Source organism: Corvus brachyrhynchos, unplaced genomic scaffold, assembly GCF_000691975.1.
Source record: "Corvus brachyrhynchos isolate BGI_N302 unplaced genomic scaffold, ASM69197v1 scaffold175, whole genome shotgun sequence".
Lineage (NCBI taxonomy): Eukaryota > Metazoa > Chordata > Aves > Passeriformes > Corvidae > Corvus > Corvus brachyrhynchos.
In genome coordinates this window covers 3,202,296-3,216,079 of record NW_008238448.1, presented here as the reverse complement: position 1 = coordinate 3,216,079, position 13,784 = coordinate 3,202,296, and positions in this window count along the sequence as shown.

Here is a 13,784-nt window from a genome sequence, read left to right as displayed (position 1 = left end):
GCTCGGGGAGGTGATCCTGCCCCTCTACTCGGCCCTAGTGAGGCACATCTGGAGTGCTGGGTTCTGTTCTGGGCTCCTCAGCACAAGAGAGACATGGAGCTCCTGGAGCATGTCCAGTGGAGGGCAACAAGGATGCTTGAGGGACTAGAGCATTGCTTATCAGGAATGGCTGGGGGAGTTGGGCTTGTTAAGCCTGGAGAAGAGACAACTGAGAGGGGATTTAATCTATATATATGTAAATATATATCTATACACATATAGTCTATAAATATCTAAAGTGGGGCTGCCAAGAGGATGGAGCCAGGCTCTTCTCACTGGTGCCAAACAATAGGACACAAGGCAACTGGCAGAAACTGATGCACGGGAAGTTTCACCTAAACTTCTTTACAGCATGGGTGACTGTGCACTGGAGCAAATTGCCCAGAGAGGTTGTGGGGTCTCCCTCACTTGACTATCAGGAGATACTCAAGAACCATCTGGATACAATCCCATGCCATGTGCTGTAGGATGACCCTGCTTGAGCAGGGAGCTTGAACCGGATGAGCCACTGTGGTCTATTTCAATCCGACAGATTCTGTGAGGTTGCTCCATGTCCCTGCCTCAGGACACAGATATACACATGTACAATACACACACCTCTCATCATTTTGCTTGAGACATTTTTGTATGTATAGGTAATATGTGCTACTTTAGGTCTAAATATACCCTAGAACACACAGAGGTAATGTGCATGTTCTGCACAGAGGAAAAGGCCTCAGAAGGTGAGGTGAGGTGAAAGCTCTCCCGCTGTAATTATTCTTGTACAGACAGAAAAGCCTCAGTGAGATGGGATGAGCTGAGGCAAGGCTTTTCGTTCAGTGTTAGGAGTGCACACTGTATTCTGTCTGTCTCCAGTGTGGATACATGCTATCTATAGAGACAGGCCTTCACAAGGAACGATGAGGTAAGGCAAGACTTTCCAGTCTCTGTGCAGAATATATGCTACATATTCTCTGAACTCCAGGAAGACAAGTGTTGGAGAGCCTCTGCCATGGTTCAACCCCAACCAGCTACTGAGCACCACACAGGCTCTCGCTCACTCCACCCCACTCCCTCCGGGTGCAATGGGGAAGAGAATCAGAATTGTAGAAGTGAGAAAACTCGTGAGTTGAGATAAAGTCTGTTTAAGACTTAAAGCAAAAACACAAGCAAAGCCAAACAAGGAATTCCTTCACCACTTGCTGTGGGTAGGCAGGTGTTCAGCCACCTCCAGGAAAGCAGGGCTCCATCACATGGAATGGTTATTTGGGAAGACAAACACCATCACTCTGAACATCCCTCCCTTCCTTCTTCTCTCTCACCCAGCTCTATATGCTGAGCACACCACCACATGGTATGTAATATCTCTTGGGTGAGTTGGGATCAGCACCCTCAGTTGTGTCCTCTCCCACCTTCTTGTGCTTGCCCAGCCCCCTCGCTGGTGGGGGGGTATGAGAGGCAGAAGAGACCTTGACACCATGTAAGCATTGCTCAGCAGTAATAAAACATTCCTGTTTTATCGACACTGTTTCCAGCTCAAATCCAAAACATAGCCCACACCAGCTGCTGTGAAAAAAATTAACTCTATCCCCAGCCCAAACCAGCACACCCTCCCCTGTTGGCTGCCGTTGACAAAGGTTCCATTCAGTTTAGTACTTTCCACAGTCAATCACACACTAAACCATATTAATTTTGACTGTTTGTCTGTCTCTATCACCTGTCTATCACCTATTATTCACTCAGACACTACTCAAGACTGAATTAATCGCTCAGGTTATTTAATTAATTATACAAAAAGGTCAAGAGCACTATAATATACAGGTGATTATATCATCAACACTAAATCCAACAACACTGAGTCACTTTTACTTGTTGCATACATTTGACCAGTCCCATCCCTGTTTGTATACTGTCCTTCCTACTGGTTATTATGCATGTCTGTCCTTAAATACTTTTTAAATTACTTTGCCTGTATGCTTAGCATATGGCCCACCTCTGACTGTTACAGTTAATAAAGGGGCATCTTTTAATACTGCAGGAACTGCTTGTATTGGAACGTTTCTCAGCCTTCACACCCTATCAGACAATGTAGAGGTGTCTTGCGCAGGCGTCCATCCTCCTTTGATAGATTGTAGATCCATATCTGAAAGAAACAGTTTCTTCTCCATGACCTAATAAGCTAGGGCAAGAAATAATGGGTCCAAAATGCAGCAACATTCAGGTGAACTATTAAGAAATAAACATTATCTTAGGATACTATAGGACTAAGTGGCTTGGGAATGGTGTGACATTGCCATAATAGAAGGAGTTTTCACAGGGGTTACACAAATATTTTGAGAATCAGACTGTCAGCCAGAAAGTGACCTCTTGAAGTCTCTTCCAGGCCTGTATTGCTCTGACAGGGTTAACAAATTCTGCTGTTAAAGTTGTTCTTCCTTCTTTGTAACCCACGCTTTCCTTTCTTTGTAACCCATACTCCATCCTACACAAAATACTTCTGAGAAATGAATGCATGACAGCAAAATAATTCAGAAATATGGACAACCAGCTGATTTGTCTTTTCATTCTCAATGCTGTTTGAGAAGGCGTGTAACTGCTTCCTTGTACTACAACTATATTTCGTCACAGCATGCAGCACATATGAATCTATTTTGACAAAGGCTTTTCCTTTTCTAAGTCTCATTTCTCTAACTCCTGGTACTGTGAAACCATGAATATATCCTATATCACAGTCTTTGAAAATTACACATCAATTTATGATCAAGCAGAAGTAGTTTTAGATCATTGTGCTAAAAGCAAGAGGAGGCAACTGGGAATTTTCTCATTTTTTGAATGCTTTTACAAAACCTTTTGCGCGGCTTAATCAATTATTTTCTACAAACAACAATGACACTGTGGTTTAACCCATTAATTCCTAGGAAATCCAGATAAGTTGGCAGCTAGAACACAATACCCTAATGGAAATTCACCATAAACTCAAACCCATTAGTTTTGTTTTCCTCATTTATAATGAATCTGAAAGCGTTAGCAAGGAATGAGTACTAATGTCTGCTTTTTATGCTACCATGCAACAAATAACACAGGAGCTGTCCCATCTGGGCCATTGCTTCCTCCTAGTCTAGCAACAAGCTTATTACAGAAGTAATAAATTCTTTGGCCAGTTGATGAGACTTAATTACTAATAGATTTATTTTGACCTTTGGTGGAGGAAACAGTGACATAGAAAAAGTCTCTCTGCCATTTGGGTTTGCAGAACAAATGTAAAAGTGCATCTTGTTACCCATAACCTGGTAAATGAGGCATTAAATGTCCAAACTTAAAAAAAAGGCTATTTTTATGAGGAGGAAAACCTGGGAACAAATTGTTATAAATGGAGTTAGTAATGAACTTTAGCGTAACTAAGCCAAGTTTCTTCCACTTTGTCACACATTTCAGAAGGAGAATGACAAATCAGGTGCTTTTATAACCTCCAACAACAAAATATAGCTGTAGGTCACTCTATCTCACTAGTACATTTTTAATTATTGTGCTGTATTTCTAACAGGAACTGGGCCACTTCAGTACAAAGTAATAAGGCTTCACATTTCCACAATAAGAGTCTCCAATTGTGTTAACATCACTGTATTTGCATAAGTTGCCTCTAGTCACTGCAGTGGGATCACTTTCCAGAATGAGAACGGCAAATCAAGACTCTTGATGTCACTGTGAAGTGTGCCTCTGCTTGGGTGACCTCTTCATCTGGATGAAGGATAAATCCCTGCATCCACTGGGTGAGTTCTATGCTATACTTCATTTGCAGCTGGTTAATTAGTAGAAGAGGCCCCAGGGTAGTTATGCTCCACTTAAAATAAAAATCTTTCAAACTTCTAAAACATACCAGAGAACAAGATACCAGTTGTGATGCTGCTCAATTTTCTTACACATGTACAGATTTACTTTCCATGTAGTTTATTTTAGTAATTATCCAGATAACTCCAGAGGAGTTTTGTGTCTCAGCAATGAGCAGGACTTCTGTTTGTCTGCCTGAAGCACTTGGCATGTATTCTGTCTGGGTACACAAGCCTGAACTGTGCTAAATTTTCGTGAGGGTTTTTTTTCCTTTCCCTTCCATTTTTTTCCCCCCTCCAGGATATTTATACTTCTAATGGAAAAGGCTCAAAAAGCAGCAGGATCTACCTGGCTGTGGTTTCACCAGCTCTAAGGAAAACCTTACACATTTGCACATCACATTTACCAATCGCTGTACAAATTATAGGATAAAGGGGTCTGCAAATACCAACATAATGATGGTGACCCAGCTACTTTTGACTACCTTGGCATCAACAACAGTCTAATTGTCATCATCCTAGGGTGGCTGTGAATTATGTAAAAGAATGATTTAGCTCTTTGCTGGACCGAGGCAATGAGCTCTGCTAACTGCTACAGCTGATAGTGGCTGGGTATAGCTAATCATTATGGCCTCTGTGTCTGAGGCTAGAAGTCAGAGTAGTTGTTCCATTCTGTAACCCCTAATGATGGGTGTTGTCTCTGCTCATACTCTAGTCCATAATTTCCGTGATACCTCTTTAAATCTGGATATATGACACAAATTCTCACTTAAATTGGTGCTCCTGATTGGCAATTATGCCAGGTAAGCCTCTTGAGTATACAGCGTAAATAAACAAATACATCTATATCTAGACTTGTAAGATTCCTGGGTGGTTTCATCAGCTGCAAACTTCAGTCTATGGTAAGCTACCACTAAGGCAAGCTACCACTAAGGAAGAACCTCAGCTGTATCCTGAGATCTAAATATTTTCATGAAATTATGTTCAAAGGGAAACTCTAGCCACAAGCTTTCATATGACTTTGGGGCACAGCTAAACAAAAGCAAGACAGTCTGAGAAATTTCTGCAGCTGATGTGCCACATCCCAGCTGTAGAGGCATAGTGATTCTGGGATCCAAACAGGTTGAGCTTTAGCTCATGAAACCCTTTCCGTTTTCAGCTATTAAAATTTTATGGTTTTCCAGTAATTTTTATAAGATCTGTAAAACTAATAAACCCCTGAAAGATCTTTTACTCTCTGGCAGTTTGATATTTTATATGTTTTCCATTAAGAGGGAACAATGACTCATCTAAACCACTGGAGCTCCCTCCTTCCTTTGGCTCCAGATGTGCCACTTGCTCCCAAAGCAAATCTTGCTGTTACTTCTAAAAGAGAAGCACGCTCCAAATATGGGAACTTGTTTCCAAAAATAGTTTTCCTGGATGTGTACATCACTGGTCCCCAATGTATCTTTCTTTACATAATCAGTAAGAAACCAACAGACCAAACCAGAAGACTTAATTCCTCTTCTACATTATCTGACTGCACAGGCTCCACTGTTTATGTCCATCACAGGTCCTGAGGAGCTCAGTCACATAACACCCTTGGCTTCAAAGGGTTTCTTATATGAACGATGGCAATGAGATAGGCTCATGTGAACTGTAGATCAAACCATTCAAAACTAAAATTGGAGATAATTAAACCATTGAAGCACACTTAAAAGTCCCACACTGTGGATTATCAGCTTCATGCTGTAAACCTCAAGGACTTTGCAGTAGCACTTTATAAACACTGGGTTTCTGTGTACATTACATTTGAAGCAACATAAAGAGCTGGAATTGCGTCTGTCCTTATCTGAAGAGACTGCTGTCCTCTGAAACTAATTGAAAAATTCCTCTCACAATATTTGGCAGTATTTCGGAAGCTTGTCATGCCAACTAAGTATCATCGACAGTGGCCGACCAAGGCCAGATTCTGCACTGACTGCCTTGCCCTCTTGTGAGACCGGCTGGAGGAGGCACATGAAGCTCCACATTGCTAGAAAAAACATTGCTCAAAGGCATCACATAAAGGGGCATATTTTCCCTCTACAGCAGTACCCTATCACATACTAGTTATTTAAGGTCAGACTATTTTCATGAGTAGCAGTATGTTGTTTCCAGCCAAGGGAACCCAGAGAGGGATTTTCAATGTGCAGAAGAATAAATAAATAAATAAAACTAATAAAAAACCATATGGATTGATTCATATAATATTATATGCACAAAAAAAAAAATTAAACAGCAATGATTAGTTTCATTTTCAAGCACAAGGTAATTAGTAGCATTCCTGGAGAAAGACATGTTTATCTAGAAACTTTTCAGACATGTAAACAGCCCATCTGAAAAAGTATCTCTGTGCTTATAGTTGCTCTGACCACCTTACCACTCAATCTTGCTTTGAGCTTTTTTGAATGGTGGTTTTTTACTGTTTGTAGCTTGTTCCCAGCTGTTGCCTCCTAATTTAATTTCATTTTTCATAGTGGGTGAAATTCACATTTTATTTTTACACCACTAACTTCTGTTGAAATAAGTGGTGGCATTCTAATTTCAAATTTGCTGAAACAGGAGGCAGTGGAGTGAGCAGCTCTGTTTAGCACATCTTTTGCTAAGACTGCAACATTTATGACCACACAACACAAAATTATAAAAATACCAATAAAAGCCAATGACTTCCTTTCAGTAATAAAGTGCCTACATATAAATATTTTTTCTAGTATAGAATGTAAATCTGCCTTCACAAAGATCAACTTGCTTTCGGTGCGATGCTTTTGCTTTAAAAAGAAGTGGAAGTAGGTCTCTGCTACCTTATCTTTTAAGAGCAGCTTGTGCTGCGTGGTTTCACTTTGTGATAGAAATAGTGCAGATTCAAATCACATCTGTGGGAGCCATTTTGTTTACAGAAGAACAAGTAGCACAATTTTTGGACATTATTTTAAAGGCAAATTATTTTTCTGTGGAAGGTTATGACTTGGGACAGCAAGATATTGCTGCTTCTTAGTCCATCATGAGAAACATGTCTATTTTTCTCCTCATCTGACCTCCATCAAATTGCTTTCATTTTAACTGAGATCCCAGTTTGGGATTGGTTCTACTAGTAGATGAATATTTGCCGACAAATTATTTACTTAGCTGCAAACAAAACAGCTCTGGCCTGACAGTGCTCAGAAATGTGATTGAATAGCTTCCATTTCAAAAGCACTTTCTTTAGCATTGTTCCTGCTGTATAATGCAGTATAAGGAAAGGTGATGAAAGGAATGGTAGCATGTGAAATGCAGTTCAATGATTCATATTGAGTTCAGGTCACCTCACCCTTTTTCTCCTTGATGTCAAAAAGCCTTTTTCTATCATATCATTGTGACTCAAAAGATCTGTTTATTTATTTGCCTTTTGGCCAGATGATCAAACCAGCCATTTTCTTGAATTTCTTTTAGTATTTAAACAAGTCTTCTGCTTCAGAAACGTGTGTCCAAAGTTAACATTGTGTCTAAGTGCCCTCTAGATTACGAATGTTAAGCACATGTCTAAATATGTACCTGTGTAGTTTCTGAGAACAAAATACTGCCAGAAAAATCAACTGGACAGGCCCCATTCCCCAAGTTTGCTTGTTCCTAAGAGTGGGGGATTATGTTTTTAGGAGATAAATTAACCCGATACATTCTGAGGTCTCTGAAAGTGGGACTAATCACACATTTGCCCCTGAGTCTGGAGCTGTTTATTAAGCAGCAAATACCATCATACAAGAGTGTTTTTTTCTTTCCAGCTATTTTCTTTCCAGCTCTAGGCTAGACTTGAACAGGGAAACTGGGGTTAAACTTAGATTTCCTGTTCAAAATTTCGTGCTGTTAACTTCCTATAGATGTGACAACTTCTGTTGCTCTTGTTGCACAGTGTTTACTTTTTATACACTGGTGTTGTGTCACAGGACCAAAACCTTTCCGTACATGTGGGCGGAGAAAGCAGAAAAATTGAGGGACATCTTTTCCCTGCTCCTTGGAGACGCGTGAGCAGCTGAGAAATGTGTGCTCAAAGATTTTATTTTACTGTTCCCCAAGTAAACATGTTCATGAAGAGATCTGGTCAAGCACAGTGGAGACCATAAATAAACTGCCCTCTGAGAATAGTTCCAGGCATTTGCATTTCCCAGATGCAGGAGCTGTTACCAACAAGGATTCTGGTAGCTTTGGACATTAATCTATCCCCAGGATTCACATTTAATGTGCTGAGGTCATTACTTCTTAAGGATTTAAATTAGAAAATGCATTGATTTTCAACAAAGTGCAGGGAATAATACTAAATTTTTCTTAATTAATTGTTTTAAACTGATAGTTTATTCTCAGAATTTGAAAGATAATGTGCAGTTTACTGAATTTATTTTTTTCCTTCCATTAGCATATAGAATGTCAGAAGTAGTGTACAATATGGCAGGATTACTGACAATCATATGAGGAGAATCAGTAGGATGTCCCAAATTTAAAATAATATTTGAACTGAAGCAATATCACCGGTGAAACTGGTTACTAATAGTATATAGGGGCTTTTATTTGCCTAGTTTGGCAGGCTGCACAACACTTCAGAAAAACCTGATTGTCCTGCAATCTCTGCAGCAGCTTCCTTTCATTTCATAAAGACTCCAGAGATAATCCTGATCCCTTTGTGCTGCACTGGATTCTTTGGGCTTTGAGGAAAAACAAGAGAACCAGTTTAGATTTAGATGGGATTTACTTACCTGGGAGAATACAATACAGGTAGGGAGACAGGCAGAGAGGATGAAGAGTTTTTGTGGCTTTGACATATTAACAGTTAACATGTTTCTAATTCTTACTTTAGACTGATGAGATATTCAGTTATTTTCTGGGCTTTTTTTGAATTCTACTTATTAAGGAGCACCAACATCCAGTCCTCTTGAAGATTTCATCCCCCGGTTCTTCAAGAGTACTTAGTCTTTTTGGGTGCAATGAAAAAAGCATTTTATCTGCCTTTTCTACTTTGCAGTGAAATCAGTCTACATTTTTCTCCCAACTCTCTTCATCTTCTAAGAATTTTTATAGCTATCCATTAAAAAAAAAAAAAAAATAGAAGCAGCTTTTAAATGTAAATGGTGAATTTTTGAGGTTCACATACTTGGCTCTGATTGTCTGGCCAATGACTTTAAGCTGTGTTGTTCTTCCAGGCTGCAAGACTCTTGAGACAGGGCCTATGTCTCCCTCCAGGTATTGTAAATGTCAATCACACAGAGAGTGCTCAATAAATGAGTAATGATGGTTTTGTTACTGCTGTATGATGTTTCCCTTGCCAGAGATATTATAGTGGAGCCAAGAATCAAAACCCATGTGGAAAAAAATAGAAGTACTCTGATTTATGCGTGCAGAAAACAGGAAACGGTGCAAGATCGCACTCCTGCACAATTTCAGTGTTACATCTTTGCTTCTTTTTTGACCTCTGGAGATTGAATACTTAGTCTGTTATAATATTCTTCAGCAGGCTTCAGCGAAAACAATACCAAAGCTCTAAATATTTGCAGATTGGGGTATTGCAAGCATGGATATAATGACCAGGTTTAGCAATGAATTCAGTGGGCAAGTTCCCTTCCAAATAATTGACTCGACTTGACTCCGGAAAGTCCTGAAACATGTGCCTGACATTTAATCTTGACTTCAACAGGAGTTAAGAAGGTGTTTAAGCTGCTGTGAATAGCAACTGTCTCTTGAATATGGACTTTCTGTGCTGTCCCAGCAGTGGCAGAGGCCACAGGGAATGCATGGGTGTCCAGTGGCTCAGAGGATTACCCCCATCTTGCCAGTGTTGGACACTCTGTGCTTGGCTCTGCACACACTGATGAACCCAGCTCCAGCCTGCTACTACAGATTAGAGCTGCAATGTTAACAGCATCTCTAATCTCTCTGCCACTTTTAGTGTACTGAAATCCTATGCATCTCTCTGTCTTTTCTACAGAAAGCATTCCTCCAATTCTCTGTAAATTGTTGTCTATCTGGAAACTATCCTCAGGACTTCTATAACTTCATGCAGCACTTTTTCCAGATAAAGCAGGGAATACACTACTCATTATTCACCGCTCAGAAAGCAAGCAGACACCTCTTTCATTTAATCTGTCAGGAATTCAGTAGTGTTTCACTGGTATAACTTAGCACAAAATTATATCTGATGGCAGATTCAAGCCTTGGAGAAACTCTTCCCACAGAGTACCCTTGGACAGGGCTGTTCGGCAAAGACCACCCTGCCTCTTTCGGCAGGAAGGATTATGACCCTCGCATTGCCAGGTCCTGTAACTCAGAGGGAAACCCTCACTTCAGCAAAGGTAAATACTGCTTTTTATTACCAACAACTGGTCCCTGCTGATTCTTTTTATTGCACAAGCACCCGGAAGCGTAGCGAAACGGTGGGAAACACAAGTTCCCCTCTCGGCTGCCTTTCCCACGCAGCAAAGGCAGGACGGCCACTAGGAGATGCTGCTGTACGCGGAATGCACCCGGCGCCGCGGGAGACAGAAGCGAAGGAAGAAATACTTCAGTCCAGACTGAGCCATGGGACTTTTGGGGGTTTTTTTTAGGCATCTACAGGGGAAATTTGAGACAGAAATATGTACAAGACTATTGTGTTGAGTGAAACAGTAACTCTCAGTTTGCAGTAATTTGCGAGGACTACTTTAGCACTTAAAAAAGGCATTGCCTTTTAGTTTGGTATAAATTACTAACCCAGGAATTTACTTCTCTGATCTAGAGTAATGACTACTGGGATTTGGGTAACTAAAATGTCTGTGTCTCTGTATGTGGAAGACTTTAGCCCACTCGATAATATGACTTCAACATAGATTGACAAAAACCTTCCAGGATAAAGTGAAATTAAAATTCAGGGATGTAATTAAACTCAGAAATTAGAAATGCACCTGGAATTCAAGTAAGGGGATTTTCTATGTCTAGGAAGAAACCTGATAGGTTTAATGGTAATTCCAGTTCAAAATGAAGGTGTCAGAAAAGCTTTTACTGGAGCGCTGCTGAAGGTCTTCCAAAATACGAAGATTAACTGAAAACTCCATTTATGTGTTTGTATTTTCTTGTCACTGTAGCAAAACTCCAGCTGCTGTGTGGCTTTTATCACCCTGCACAGTGACTGGGGATGCCATGAGTGCTTACGTTGGTCATTTGCCATCAGACAGTATTGTTTTCTACTGGCTTATGATGATTGCTGCCATAAAATGAAGAATGTGAAAATTAGTAAAACAATGTCAAATTTGTATTGTACTTTGGCAACATAAATGGTTACTCATCTGCAGGGAGCCCACTTATCACTAACGATCTTTCTCTGGGCCTTTCTTGACATGTTTGCTCCACTTTGGGAATTTTTGTGAAGGTTTTTTTGTTTTCTTTAGTTTTGCTCAGGGCTCTTTGAGAATGGGTAGGAGAAGGGATTACTTTTAGGAGTATTTTGGACATTTAAGTTGCTGCAGTTCTCTTGCCCCTGTTTTATAGAATAAGGCTAATGTCTTCATACTTTTGTGTTTATATTTAGATACCCTGTTTCCATATTTAGTAATTGCAGTTCTCAGTATTGCAGAACAAGAGGCCATTTATTTGTGTATCTAAATATATAGAATTAAAAGTCCAGAACAGTGTATGAATAAGTATCTCAATTCCCAGGCGGGCTCAACTGTCTGTGTGGTTAGCTCTCCCCTCACCCTCCCTCTGGATGTACCATATTGTGCTCCTAAAACAAATGTATACAGTGCCATTTTAGGGGACATTCTCCAGTGACTTCCTCCACACAGCTTCCATCACTGCTGCTGCCAGATCCCACTTGTTGCCTCTGCTGAAGGCAGGCCTGGCAGCTACCCTCTGGCAGCTGCATCTATGGGAAACAAGGCTTTGGTCCATGACAAAACTAGAAGCATGAGAAGCAGGGGTGAGATGTGGGGAGTGGGGGTCTGAAGTTCCAAGGAAGATGGAAATCAATTTGGTTAAAGAGACATGCATGCTGCATGATGCATTTGGTATTTTTGCGTGGTCCGCAGTAATCAGGTGTTACAGTACAGCTCCAGGTCAGCCTTTCCAATAAGCCAACTGTAATTCTGTGGGGCTTTGCAGGGAAAAGACAGGGAGTTAAATATATACTGAAAGGATAAAATAACTTTAAATTTAAATGGCTAAGCTGAAAAACTTATTCTTGAGCAGAAAGCTTATGATGATAAGTACTAAGCTTCCAGGAAAAGTAGGTCTTGTAGAACAGGGAGCATAATGAAGAATAGTTTAATTTTTGCTATTTCTATTCTATAAGCTTTGCAGATATTCTTTGTGTGAGAAGTGTACTTGCGAGGCTTCAAAGTGTTCCTATGTGCAATATAAATTCTCCTTTTTTGTTTTCTCTTTAGAAACTGGTTGGAAGATTGTGCTGTTTCCTTCAGCTGTTCCACTGGCAGGACCCAGCTGGAAGGTCTGCTATCAAAATTCCGTCCTGGATTATATCAGTTTCTGGTTGCTTTTTGGGGGAAAGAAACGGAAATGATCCTAAGATACATATAGACTTTGCAAACCGACTGGGTCCTTCTACAGGCAGCACAAAGTCTACTTTAGGCTCAAGTTCCTGATATTACTTTACCATAAAGTGGGTGCAGATGTTATTGGTGAGCAGAGGAACGCTGGAAGCCTTTCAAAGGAAATGCATTTAAGGAGGGATTGGAAGGAGGAAGTGGCAGGAGCTTTTCACGTGAGAGGTTATGATGAAATGTTTATACTTGATCCATAAATGACAGGACAACATTCAGAACAGTGTCACCAAACAAATCATAGGATATTTGATCTGCAAGTGTGAAGCTTGAAAAGTCCCTTGGCTGCTTGTGAGAATTTCACAGAGAATTCTTATAGAAGTTAATCTTAAATGTGTGGCCTCTTTTGGAAGGAGGATTAACAGTGCTCCTAGGAGTATCAAAGTAGAAGACATACTCAGTTGGACAGGAATCTTGATTAACCAGTCCACAGTCACAGAGAGTGAGAAAGAAACTAAAGATAGTGGTTGATGCCAATGCTGCTCTTCTCGCAGACAGGTCCATTATTCGAGTTCTATGAAGCCTTTTGTACGAAATTAATTTCAAAGACAGTACTGGGGAAATGGAGATCCCTTTAATGTGAAGATGATGGTATTTCCAGTGCTCATCAGAGCAATCAGGAGCTTCTTGAAGCTGAGATTGGACAATTTTCCTTTGCCTTATAGAAGTATGACAGCACCACTTTAAACTTTCTAAAAAGTGCATATTTCCCTAGGGATTAATTTGCAAAATAAAAATACACAGGCTGATTGAAGGAATAAAATAAAATATAAGAGGAAGTAAGGAACTGGAACAGTTAACTGCAGACTCTGGTCAAATCTGTTCTTCCCTACTCTTCCATTCTCCACTGTTTACTTTAACTGCCCCCCACCACAAAGTTCAGTTCAGTGTGTATAAACTTATAGGGAATCTCTTCTCTATTTTTAATACACAGATGTATCTAAACACATTTTCACAGAAGAAGGAGGAATTTGTTCTTACAAACGCTTTTAACATTAATGGAAGCCTTACTTCTCTGTCCTTTAATTGCCTTGAGACTCTCCAGATGGGGTCAGATCCTTGTCTCCTATCAGTTTTCTACTGACCACTCAGCCAAGTGAGTTACTGCAGGCTCATCCAAACAGAGCTGTGGGACTGGGCCCTTTGGTTCTCTGCATGTACCCTGCTAGTTTTTTTAAAATAAAGAGAGATGAGATAAGAGCAGTAAGCTCTGCTAACACAGCCAAGTTGTGTATAGACACTGGGTGATCCACTCCTCTTAAATCACTGCCTGATTTCTTCAATTACTCAAAAGCCAAACCCAGAAACTATCTATGGCCAAAGTATTTCTCTTCCTAAAAAAAGCCAGACTGATGCAGAT